Below are 12086 nucleotides of genomic sequence, written 5' to 3' on the forward strand. Positions count from 1 at the left end.
TCCCACCTCCTGCAGCGCCTGCCTGGAGCCCCATGGCGATGCAGGCAGACTCATCTGTACCCTCATTCTGTTTGCAGAACCACATCTCTGAGCTGGCTCTGCCCAAGGACACCACACCTTCTCCATTCCTCATGCTCTGTCCCTGTGGGGTGCAGGTGAGGCTGGGATGGGGCACCCGCCTGGCCCACGATGGCATCAAGCCCACTCTCTCTAATACAGGAAGGGTTTCAGATGCCGGGAGCCGTGGAAATTGTCCTCATCCTGATCATCTCCTGGCTTGGCAAATGATGATGAAGACAGTTTTCCCTCAAGATAGACGTAGCCTCTGGGACAGTGCCTTGTTTATTTTCTAGCACAAAATAGGCATTAGAACAGTGGGACTTTGCAGGCATATGGAGATTTTTAAGGCTTCTTAGGAGGCAGGTAAAATTTTCCTCAATAAGACAAAACACTATCCCCAAAGAAAATGATTGCTACATTGGGTGATAGTAAAATTAAGAATTTTTTCATCATTAAGAGAGTAAAAAGATGGGGCCGGGTGTGGTGGTTCATGCTGTAATCCCAGCACTTTGGGAGGCCAAGGTGGGAGGATCACTTGAGGTCAGGAGTTAGAGAACAGCCTGAGCAACTTAACAAGATCTTGTCTCTACAAAAAGTGAAAAATTAGCTGGGTGTGGTGGTGCATGCCTGTGGTTCCAGATACCTGGGAGGCTGAGGCAGTAGGATCACTTGAGCCTGGGAGGTTGAAGCTGCAGTGAGCCATGATTGTACCACTGCACTCCAGCCGGGGTGACAGGGTGAGACTCTTGTCTCTTAAAAAAAAGAGGCGGAAATGGAGGAGGGTGAATCACAGGTAGAGTATAAAGAGAATTCCTGTACATTAATAAGAAAAATGCATGCTGGGCTTAATACCTAGGTGATGGGTTGGCAAGTGCAGCAAACCACCATGGCACATGTTTACCTATGCAACAAACCTGCACGTTCTGTACATGTATTCCAGAACTTAAAGTAAAATAAAATTTTTTAAAAATTAAGAAAAAAGCTGGCAGACCAATAGGTGAAAGAAATGAAGAGGAACAAAAAAGGGAATGAGGAGGGAGGAAGAGAAAGGAAAGAACAAATGAACATCCCAGTGGCCAAAAAGCATATAAAACATGCTCAACCTCGTAAGCCATCAAATTCAAACCACAGTGAGAAACCAATGTTACACCTACCAGAATGGCTAAAATTAAAAACACTTGATACCAAGTTTGGGCAAGAATGTGGAGTAACTGAAACTTCATATACTACTTTTGGGAATGTAAAATAGCACAACCACTTTGGAAAACCCTTGGGTAATACCTACTAAAGGAGACCACACCTGTGATCCCCACATTCCACTCCTATGCATAGACCCAAAAGAACTGTGCACTGTACGTGTGTTCACCAAATGATGTGCACTAGAATGTTTGTATCAGCACAATTCACAATAGCCCCAACTTCCAACAGGAGAATGGATAAGTACCTCTCAGTGTATTTATAGAGTAAAATTCTTACAGCACTGAAAATGGATTAACAGCTGCCATGCACAGTTGGTGAATCTCAGCAACATAATGCTGAGCAGAAGAAGCCAGACACAAATGAATGCGTACTGCACGATTCTGTTTCTGTGAAGCTCTAAAACAAGCAAAAGAAACATCTGGTGAGAAGTCAGGATAGCAATTATCTTAGTGCTCTGGGGGAGGGTGGCTCTGGTAATATTCTGTTTCTTGATCTGAGGGCTGGTGTCCAGATGTATTCACTCTACGATAATCTACCAAGCTGCCCACTGGGGATTGGTGGCTTCTCTGTATGAATATTATGCTTCAATAAAAAAAATAGCCAACAACAAAAACCTAACAATCAAATTAAGAAATTAGCAAGGCGAGGCGCAGTCGCTCACACGTGTAATCCCAGCATTTTGGGAGGCTGAGGCAGGCAGATCACCTGAGGTCAGGAGTTCAAGACCAGCCTGGCCAACATGGTGAAACTCCATCTCTACTAAAAATACCAAAAAGCAGCTGGGCGTGGTGGCGCATGCCTGTAGTCTCAGCTACTTGGGAGGCTGAGGCAGGAGAATCACTTCAACCCGGGAGGTTGAGGTTGCGTGAGCCGAGATCTGTCTTAAAAAAAAAAAAAATGAGCAAAGGACTTGAATAGACATTTCTTAGCATCACTAATCATTAGGGAGATGGAAATGACAACAAGATACCATTTCACTCCTACTACATTGACTAGTATCAAAGAAAACCCGGAAAATAATGAATATTGGTGAAGATGTGGAGAAATTGGAACAGTTGTGCACTGCTGGTGGAATGTAAAATAGTGCCGCCCCTCTAGGAAACAGTATGGCAGTTCCTCGAGAAATTTTACCGCTCTAGCAATTCCACTTCTGGGCATATATCCCCCCAAAATTGAAAGCAAGGAAATAAAAGAGACACTCGCCCATCCCTGTTGATAGCGGTGTTATTCACAATAGATAAAAGGTGGGAGCGGCTCGGCCGGGCGTGATGGCTCACGCCTGTAATCCCAGCACTTTGGAAGGCTGAAACGGGCAGATCACGAGGTCAGGAGTTTGAGACCAGTCTGACCAACATGGTGAAACCCCATCTCTACTAAAAATACAAAAAAATGTCCAGGCGCAGTGGCTCATGCCTGTAATCCCAACACTTTGGGGGGCCAAGGCAGGCAGATCACCTGAGGTCAGGAGTTTGAGACCAGCCTGGCCAGCATGGTAAAACCCTCTCTCTACTAAAAATACAAAAAAAATTAGCTGGGCGTGGTGGTGGGAACCTGTAATCCAAGCTACTTGGGAGGCTGAGGCAGGAAAATCATTTGAAAGCAGAAAATCGTTTGAAAGAAAGTGGAGGTTGAAGTGAGCGCAGATTGCGCCATTGCACTCCAGCCTGGACAACAAAAGTGATACTCTGTCTCAACAGAAAACAAACAAACAAACAAAAAAAATTAGCCAGGTGTGGGGGCACATGCCTGTAATCCCAGGTACTCAAGAGGCTGAGGCAGGAGAACCACTTGAAGCCAGGAGGCAGAGTTTGCAGTGAGCAGGGATCATGCAACTGCACTCTAACCTAGGTGACAGAGCGAAACTCTGTCTCAAAAAAAAAAAAATTCTGGTTTGTTGCTTAGTGTGTGTGTATACATATATGCACATATGTGCGCACACACACATATAAAACAGTGTGTTAAAATAAATTATTTCATATGAATGCAGGAAAATCATAATTTTTTTTTTTTTTTTGAGACAGAGTCTCGCTCTGTCGCCCGGGCTGGAGTGCAGTGGCCGGATCTCAGCTCACTGCAAGCTCCGCCTCCCGGGTTTACGCCATTCTCCTGCCTCAGCCTCCCGAGTAGCTGGGACTACAGGTGCCCGCCACCTCGCCCAGCTAGATTTTTTTTTGTATTTTTTAGTAGAGACGGGGTTTCACCGTGTTAGCCAGGATGGTATTTTTTTTTTTTTTTTTTTTTTTTTGAGACAGTCTTGCTCTGTCGCCCAGGCCAGAGTGCAGTGGTGCGATCTTGACTCACTGCAAACTCCGCCTCCCAGGTTCACACCATTCTCCTGCCTCAGTCTCCTGAGTAGCTGGGTCTACAGGCGCCTGCCACCACGCCCGGCTAATTTTTTGTGTGTGTTTTTAGTAGAGACAGGGTTTCACTGTGTTAGCCAGGATGGTCTCAATCTCCTGACCTTGTGATCCGCCCGCCTCGGCCTCCCAAAGTGCTGCGATTATAGGTGTGAGTCACTGCACCCGGCCAGGAAAATCATAATTGTTTTGGTAAATTGACCACTTTGCAAAGCATGTGAATTCAGACCATTACAGGAAGGTATTAACATAAATTAAGAGGGTAACGGTTAACTCTGTTTTTGTAAATGTGATTTTTTTTAGGCTTGCCACAGAATTCTGAAGGAATGCTACTCACTAAATTCATTTTTCCTCTACTTCAAATAGTGCTATTAATATCCATGTGGAAATTACAGTGTGAAGGGGATAACCGAATCGAGAATGGTAATATTCTGTACTCCCGAATAATTGATGTCATCAGTCCTTTAGAGCCATATTCTTAGCCCAAGAAACTCGCAAATTATGCTTTGAAATGGCAGTGGGATAATTAAGGAATCAGAGAGAACGAGGGGTTGAGGAGGAATTATTTAATTATTCAGGTGCAGCCACCCAGTCGGATTAACATCCAAAGGACTGAGCCCTGAACAAAGAGTCGAGTTACCTTTTAAGCATTTCGTGGGGCGGCAGGGAGCTCTGCTTCTTAAGCATTTCGTGGGGCAGGGGGAGATCTATGCAGGGGGAAGCACGTTACAGAAGCGAGAAACAAAGACAGTTATTCAATTGAGACATGCATTACATAATTTTTTACTTTTCAAGGAACAACATGTTTTATGACTTATCTGTCTAGGGCCCTTGCAGCTGCACAGCTGGAGAAACAGGGTCTTCACAATGCCTGGGATAGGGAGAGAGAAGGCTCAGTAGCCACAGACAGAAAAACAGGCAGTTAATTTTTAGAGGGCTCCACTTCTTTCTCTTCCTCAGGGGGAATTGGGTTTTCTTACACACAACGGAGTTTTTGTTTACACGTTCTTTAATTTCTATTCTTTCCTGTTTCATTTCCCCCCTTTGGTGCTTTTTATAACAAAGGTGTTAATAGAAAGCACCACTATTTGCCACCTCTTCGTGGAGCTGAGCTGCTGCTTTTACTGGCAGTGGCTGATATTTGGTTAATGCCATCCATGGTGTGGTAGTGTGTTGGGTTACGGCTGCCTCTATAGTTGACTGAATACTCCTAATACACAGGGGTAAAAGGCAAGGGAGGATGAGGCAGGTGCCAAGAATAAGAAAAAACCTACCAATGAGGGTTTGAATCCTCCAAAGGTTGAGAACCATCCTCCAAACAAGGAATCCGGGGACCATCCGGACCAAGTCTAAACTGGAACTTGGGCCGACTTGCGTATTCTAGCTGTGATTATGCTGCTTCTAGTTTTTTTATTTTTATCATAAATTGGATACCCTGAGAGTTCCCCTTGGTTTAGAGGAAGTAAAAAGAAGGATGGCTTGATTGTTTCTAACACACATGTCCTTGTCCATTTAGCCGGCAGTTGCCGATATGCCCGTGTTCCACATATCCAATATAGGCCAGAGGGTGCTTTCCAAGCATCTGGAGCCTCTAGCTGATGCCAAGAGTGGCTTAGAGTAGAGAATCGAGAGAAAGGATTTGGATCTGGTAAGTAGGAGTGGTTCTGGGTGTTTCTCCGTTGAGTTTTGTTTTTGGCTCATTGTAATACGCTGCCCTAGGCAGGTGGTTTCTCCTACTGCCTCTGTGAAAGTCTTTCCTTAATGGGAGATACAGTATTTTCCAATTATGGAGGTTTTTAACAACCAAACACTTACTGAGGCGGTAGGTTCACTGGCAGGGTTAGGCGAAGCGAAGTTATCTTGTAGCATTAATTTCTTTGCCTCTCCCGGCCACTGGTTCCCCATATCAGTTCCTCCACATACGAAGCATAAGGAAATTCCTAAGCTGCCAGCTATGTTTTCAGCTAGTTGAGTACGTTTTTGGTTGATGGGAAAGCTCAGGCACTGACTGATCAAAATGCTTATTGAATGACTTATGGACCCAAAAATTGTGGGGTTGGACACATTTGAGTCTTTTTAGTCTATTTGACAATTAGTAGTGGAACTTCAAGGCCTGCTTCTTGTCTATTAACTCCTAATAGTGCTGTCTGTCCTGTAGACCAAAAAGGTAGCTCTGGCTTTAAGATAGTAAATTTTAAAGGATTGCATGTTCTTGTCTTACAATTTGGTTTGGTTGACATACTACTTAGAGCAGTCCTTCCTGAATATGTGTTGGAGCTGTGTTAGCATAGACCACTGAATGTTACGGTCTGGGCATCCGATTTGTGGTTCTCTGTACAGATACTTAGGGCTGCTTCTGCTAAGCCTCTCTTGTGTTAAACCATTGCAGACTGTTTCTGGTTGTATGTGTAGGTTCCTAACTTGGTTCTTGTACACTTATAGTACGTATGGTACACTAGAGTTTTAACTATCCTATGTTTTTACCCAGTTAGTGTGTACACAGTGTGGGCATCCTTCTAAAGGTTTCTCCTTTTCTAGTACAGGCGGAAATGGTAACAACATCAGTGTATGTAATAGAAACATGCTAACACTACACATGGGCGTAGCAAACCTTCTTCTGGGCATAGACATTTGCAGCATTTGCAGTAATAACATAACAACAGAACAATCAGTATTGACAGAATTATAACTAGGCTTATAAATTGTATCCACATTTACTTATCCGGAGATGGTCCTCTTAGCTTCAGCTGTGCATAGACTAGTCAGCTTCCGGGATGTGACTAGAGCAGATCTTACAGGATCCTCAAGCTTCAGCCATGCATAGACTGACCAGCCTCCGGTGTGGTCAGAGCAGGGCAGTTGTCCTTCTTACCGCTGGGCGTAGGACTATTCGGGTGGGGAGATCTGGGTCTTATTGGTTAATCCACTGGTCATGATCGGGAGTCACTGCTGCCGCTGGTTTCAGCCGGCTGGGATGAATCCAAGGTGTGATACCTGCAACTTTCACAGCAGTGGAAGTAGACATGATTACAATATGAGGCCTATCCTATATGGGTCCTAGAGTGGTTGGATTCCATTTTTTTTTTTTTAGCTTAAACAAAATCCTTAGGTTTGAAAGGGTGTACTGGGTCTGTTAGACTTACAGTCATTTTTCTATACCTAGCCATGCATTTTTACATGGCCATACTTAAAGTCTGCATTTGCTTTCTTAAAGTTAGTTGTTCTCGTTTATAGAAATTACCCTTAATCTGACTTACGACGGGGGTGGGGGTGGCCGGCCAAACAAAATCTCATAGGGCAAATACCCAGTTTGTTTGGTGGAGGTGCACCCGACTCAGAGGAGGACCGTGGGTAAGACCTGATCCTACCTCTGGTGAGTTTCTTGACACAATTTCTTCAGTAGCTGTTTGAATGTCCGGTTCATGCGTGATTTGTTTTTCTAAGACCACCAAAGCGGGCACAAAAGAACCAGCGAGTAGGCAAGTGTAGGAGCAAAACTGCAAGTTTATTTTGGTCACCTAAGGTGTGGGGAAGAGGTCTGTCGGCCTCCAGCAAAGAAGGCCGACAGAGTCCCCCGGTGGGGCTCTCAGGCGGAGTTCCTGATGCAGTCCCGACATCCCAACAGGAGTGGGGCTGGGAAGTCCGCACGTGGCATCCGTCTGGAGCGGCTTTTCTAGGAGTGGGAGGGCAATAGGCGGGGCACGGGCGTGTCAGGGGGCGTTCCGCAGGTGCGACCAGGTAAATCTTGGTCTCTTCGGATTGACGTCACCTGGCACATGCCCAGTTGGCCTGCACCCTCCCTGGGCACTGGCTGCATTTTCGCGCGTGCGAGAAGGGAAAAGTTGGTGAAGAAGAACCCGGAAGTGCACCATCTTGCCTCCGTTCGTCCAAACAATGCGTTCCACCTTCCCTTAACTCTGTGGTCGGTAGGCTGTGTGCAGTTTCTATTTGATCTTTAAAATTGAGTCAGCTGTTGTACAACTTCTGCCACAAATGCAGGACCATTGTCTGATCCTAGGGTTAGAGGCGATCCAAACCTTGGTATGATGTCCTTCAGTAGCACCTTTGTCACCCCTCGTGCCTTTTCAGTTCTGGTGGGGAAGGCCTCAACCCACCCCGAGTAGGTGCAAACAAACACTAGCATATACCGGTAACCCCCTGCTCGAGGCAACTCAGTAAAGTCTACAAGCAGGTTCTCACAGGGCACAGCTCCCACTTCCTGAATTCCTGGAGGTCGAGTAGGTCCTTGTTTTGGATTATTCTGGGCACAGGATAGACATTGTTCACAAACAGCACGGTGATGGCAGAGGGCCGTGGCACACAGAAATGCCGACCTATTAAAGTCTCTAGGGCCATCCTTCCAACGTGTGTTCCTTGATGGATCTTCTTCACAAACCTTGGGGCTACTGTTTCTGGGATGGCTAGCCTCCCATCAGAGAACAGCCACCATCCACCTTTAATATATTTTCCTGTTTCCTGACCAAACCAAGCTTTTTCACTTGAGAGTAATTGGGTACCTCCGGTAAAGGGGGCTCTATAAGGAGAGGCATTGCTAGAGTTCTTTCTTCAGGTGAAGCCTTGTTCCTTGCTGCCCGCCTAGTCTCCTGATCTGCCTTTCTGTTGCCTTGTGCCTCACAGCTTTTCCTGATTTGGTGTCCTTTGCAATGAATGACAGCCACCTTCTTTGGAGCTTATGTGGCTTCTAATAATTGCAAAATTTCCTCTTTATTTTTTTTTCTTTCTTTTCCTTCAGTAGTCAAAAGTCCTCTCTCTTTGCATACTGCCTCATGGGCTTGCAGGGTTGCAGAAGCATATCGTGAATCAGTATATATGTTTACTTTCTTCCCCTTGGCCAATAACAGTGCTCTGGTTAATGCTATTAATTCAGCCTTCTGAGCAGAAGTGCCAGAAGGTAAGGCTTGAGCCTCGACTACCGAGTGTTGGATCAGTACTGCACACCCCGCATATCGCACCCCATCTGTTATGAAACTACTACCATCAGTGAAGTATTTAACATCTGGGCTTTCCAAGGGGGTATCTCTGAGATCTTCCTGGCTCGAGAACACTTGGTCCACCATATTTATGCAACAGTGGGGAAGCTCCTACCAGCACTGAGGCAATCCATGGTCCTTCCAATCGGGTTCCTCCACAGGCAGCAGGGTAGCTGGGTTCAAGCTATTTACAGTCTCCAGTGTTACCTGGGGATTTTCACACAGAAGCCCTTGATAGTTTAGCATTCTACAGTTGGACAGCCAACGATGTCCTCCTTGCTCCATTAAGGTGACTACAGCATGTGGCACCTGGACTATTATCTTCTGACCTAGGGCCAGCTTGTTGGCATCTTCTATGAGGACTGCAGTAGCTGCCAACACCCTGAGGCAGTGGGGCCAACCTAAAGCCACCAAGTCTAGTCTTTTGTATAAGTATGTTACTGGCCAGTGCCAAGAGCCTAACAACTGAGTTAAGACTCCGACTGCCATCACTTTCGTTTATCCACATACAAAAAGAAGGGCTTTTAAAAAATCTGGCAACCTTAGCGCCGGGGCTTGAATGAGAGCTTCCTTTATACCTTTGACGGCCTTTTTTTGTTCCTTTTCCCATAGAAGGCGCTCTCTTTCTTTTCCTTTGGTAGCGCCATATAAGGGCCTTGCTATAAGGGAGAAGTTTGGAATCCAGGTTTGGCAGAATCCCACCACACTGACCTGCTGCCTTGTAACTGGGGTGGGCAACGCACACCCAGCCTCCTTGTGTGCACTTCCAAGCCTGCACTGGCCTTGGGATACTATGAATCCTAGATATCCAACCTCCTGAAAACAGACTTCTGCCTTGTCCTTGGACACCTTGTAAACTGGCCTGTATTCACCATTTGGCTTGCACACAGGCAGCAGAGGAGTATTGCAGGAGGACTTGCATTTTACTATAATCCCATGTTTATAGGGCCGATTGAAATGTTTTGTTATGCCATCAGTTGCCTCTCTGGGTAGGGGGTATTGACGGACTCATGCTGGGGCAGCATGAGGGTTAAGCTCTACTACCACCGGGGGTCTGTTTGCAGCAAGTCCAGGGGATTGTCCTCAGCCCATACACCTGGTACCTTGAAAAGCATTCCCCACATATTGTGTAGGTCCGGCTGTGGTAGCCTGCTGGCACACAGTTCATAGAGCCGCCATTCCTCAGTTCTCCAGACAGTTAGAGTCAATACCATTGCCTTAGTCTTTTCAAACTCCAGTGTCATATTCCCTTTAGATGTAAAGGAAATTTGTGCCTGCAGTTTCTGGAGTGAGTCTCTTCCCAAACAAGGGCACTGGACAGTTTGGCATATATAGGAACTCATGCTGCGCTTCTTGTCCTCCAATAACACATCTCCTGGATTTGCAAAAAGGTCTCTTTTCTTTGGCCCCAGCAACCCCTACAATAGTAGCACAGTTCTTTGTTGAGGGGCTAACTGGGTGAGTTACCACAGAGAAATCAGCACCAGTATCGACCAAAAAACCCATTAATCGGCCCTCTACTTCCGTAGAGACCATAGGCTCCCCAGGGCCTAAAAGGAGGGAGCCCAGTCTGTCTCAGTCCTCTAAATTCTCGGCCCCTGCTAAGCGGATCAGATCAGGATCTGCCTTACAATTGCTGATCCACATGCGCTGACGAACCTTCACAAAGTCTTTCTTCAAACTCATTGGTGCTTTTGTCTGCACCCCAGAGCACCTCTGAGATTTTTTTTTATTTTTTGGTTGCCTTTTTCTTTTACCATCCTTTAGACTTTGCAGAAGTGCTTCTCAGCACTTTTGTAGGTGCTGAAGCTGGACTGCATCACCTGGGTCCTAGTGGGGGTCCTTTTGTCCTCTTAAGAGGCATAAGCAGCCGGGCGCGGTGGCTCAAGCCTGTAATCCCACCACTTTGGGAGGCTGAGACGGGCGGATCACGAGGTCAGGAGATCGAGACCATCCTGGCTAACACGGTGAAACCCCGTCTCTACTAAAAATACAAAAAACTAGCGGGGTGAGGTGGCGGGCGCCTGTAGTCCCAGCTACTCCGAAGGCTGAGGCAGGAGAATGGCATGAACCCGGGAGGCGGAGCTTGCAGTGAGCTGAGATCAGGCCACTGCACTCCAGCCCGGGCGACAGAGCAGGACTCCGTCTCAAAAAAAAAAAAAAAAAAAAAAAAAAAAGAGGCATAAGCATAATTTGGGCATGGCCAGACCTGAGACAGCCTGCCTGACTTTTCCAGCCTTTCACTTTAACTTCCCGGAGCTCTGATTTCTGCTTCTTGGGTGATACTGGGAGCCTGTATCTCTTAACCCCTTAGGGGCAGTTAGCCTTGGTAAAGGGGGGAAGATTGGAATGTAGGGAGGAGGGGTCTCTATTCCCTCCTGTGGTTCTTGCAAAACTGGTTTTCTCTTTCCTGAGACTTTTCTTTTGTTTCCATAGCTGCCTGGGCAGCTGATTTTTACTTCCACTTTTGGTTTTTACTTTTCACTTTTTACTGTTGGAGTTACAAGCCTCTGTGACTTTCCCTTTAACTCTGTAGCTGCCAGCGCAGCTGGTTTATCTTGGCATGAGCTGCGAGCATTCTACAATAAACTGCTAGGCAGGGCTGCATTTATTTAGCCATGAATCAATATAAAGACTAGGTCTGAATGCCCTGGCTGTCCTTCGACCCTAGTCACCACCTTAAAACACATGGCCAAGTTCTCTATATTGCTTTCGGCCAGCCATCCAACACTAAAAGCGGGCGGTTCTAATTCACAGAATGTCCTTAACTTTTGAGCATCCAGTTTCATCCCACAATCACCTCTAAATCCTTTTTAAAACCTTTTTTTAACATGCACTCCAAAGGAGTTGGTTTTGATGCTTTTCCTCCCATTTCCTTCCTTGTGGCACACTTTCAGTCTCGGGTCTACCAGATCAGGTCCTATTATGAGAGTTTCGGATGCTGCTTAGCCAGGAATGTGCCTTCCCCTCTCACAGCCTGCTGCAGACGTGGAGCTGGTCCTATCAGCCGTATGCAATGCCCTAGGTCTGATTTCCCCTGCACTCAACTCGGAGCACACAGCCCACACTAAGGGATCTGTGCCTCCCCACGTCACTCCCTGCATTGGCCTCTCCCATACCATCTCTTTCACACACCTCCTCTGCCCCAGGACTCCTCATCAGATGAAACTGGCCTCTCCTGTGTCCCAGGTGAACCTAGTTAGGCTCCCACATTCACACACATACATATACCACTGCTACCCCAGGACTCCTCATTGGACGAAATGAGCTCCTCTCATGTCCCTGGTAGCTTCATACACACCCACACACTCCCAGTTCACATGCACCCACACACTCCCATTTGGGGTGGCAAACCACTCTTGCCACCCTGCCAGCAAGCTCTTTCTTGCTGCACTTGCCACTCTGTTGGCCTGTTTTCTTCCTTCCACCTTATTAGTGGGGACATAAGGTTCATCCAAATTGGCAGGCTACTCCTGCC

Source organism: Trachypithecus francoisi, unplaced genomic scaffold (genome assembly GCF_009764315.1).
Source record: "Trachypithecus francoisi isolate TF-2019V2 unplaced genomic scaffold, Tfra_2.0 Lachesis_group2, whole genome shotgun sequence".
Classification (NCBI taxonomy): domain Eukaryota; kingdom Metazoa; phylum Chordata; class Mammalia; order Primates; family Cercopithecidae; genus Trachypithecus; species Trachypithecus francoisi.